This window comes from Mustela putorius, unplaced genomic scaffold (assembly GCF_011764305.1).
Source record: "Mustela putorius furo isolate JIRA1106 unplaced genomic scaffold, ASM1176430v1.1 tig00003854_pilon_pilon_pilon, whole genome shotgun sequence".
NCBI classification, from domain to species: domain Eukaryota; kingdom Metazoa; phylum Chordata; class Mammalia; order Carnivora; family Mustelidae; genus Mustela; species Mustela putorius.
Window position 1 is genome coordinate 9,526,894 of NW_025422006.1, and position 936 is coordinate 9,527,829.

The 936-nt window shown below is 32.5% G+C and overlaps 1 non-coding gene across 1 annotated transcript; it reads right to left on the reverse strand.

Annotated features, from left to right (window-relative positions):
* Window positions 1–245: 245 nt before the first annotated feature.
* Window positions 246–349, reverse strand: LOC123387544. Its single transcript, XR_006601987.1, has one exon. It is a non-coding gene; the product is annotated as a U6 spliceosomal RNA (small nuclear RNA).
* Between the last annotated feature and the right edge of the window lie 587 nt (window positions 350–936).

Genomic DNA, 936 nt, shown 5'->3' on the forward strand with positions numbered 1-936 from the left:
ATCCTCACACTCAGCGAGGAACAATTCTGAGATCATGACCTGAGCCAAAACCAGGAGTCACTTAACCAACTGAGCCATCTATGCACCTGTAACCTATTTTTCAAAATACCAATTCTTGTACAATGTTAACATTATACTTTTTCTTTCTTTAGTGAAAAGAATGGTCTTTAATGTTTTGGCAAAGTCTTTTTCAGCCCAGAATAAACACAAAATAAGCAGGCAGAGTGAAATATTTAACTGTGTACAAAACTATGGAACTCTTCACAAATTTGCATGTCATCCTAATGCAGGGGCCATGCTAATCTCTGTCTCATTCTGATTTCACTCTATGTGCCACCAAAGTGAGCACCGCATTACAATTTTATACAATGGAACACATTATATGGGAAGAGAATCAGAATTTTTTCTGCTTACCCTTAACTATTAAAAGAAAACTTACAGCAACTTTCCAAAATTGATTTTATTTTTATTTATGGTGGATTTTCAAAAAGTCTTCCTTCTGGCATAACAATATTTTGCAAAAAGGGTGTGGCTATTTATAGAAGTCTTGTCTTTAAAAATGAGTTCATCTGAAAAAAGAAAGTTTAGTTAGATGGGAAATCCATTTTTGCATAAAAGAGAAAAAAGTTTTAAATGTACTAAAAAAATTATAGAAAACCTTTAAAAGAAAAAATGGAACTCAAAGGACATTATTCACTGAAGCCATAATTGTTTGGGATACATACACATTAGAGTATTTTAGCTAGCTAAAACTCCTCACCTAGTAGACACGGACCTTATGGTGCAAGGGAGTTGAGAGAAAATATTAATATTTTTCAAAAATTAATATTTAGTGAAGCCAAGAAATAAAGGGTAATTAAGAAACCAGGGTATGCATGCAAAAGAATGAAAATGGATCACTTCCTTATACCATATACAAAAATAAACTCGAAATGG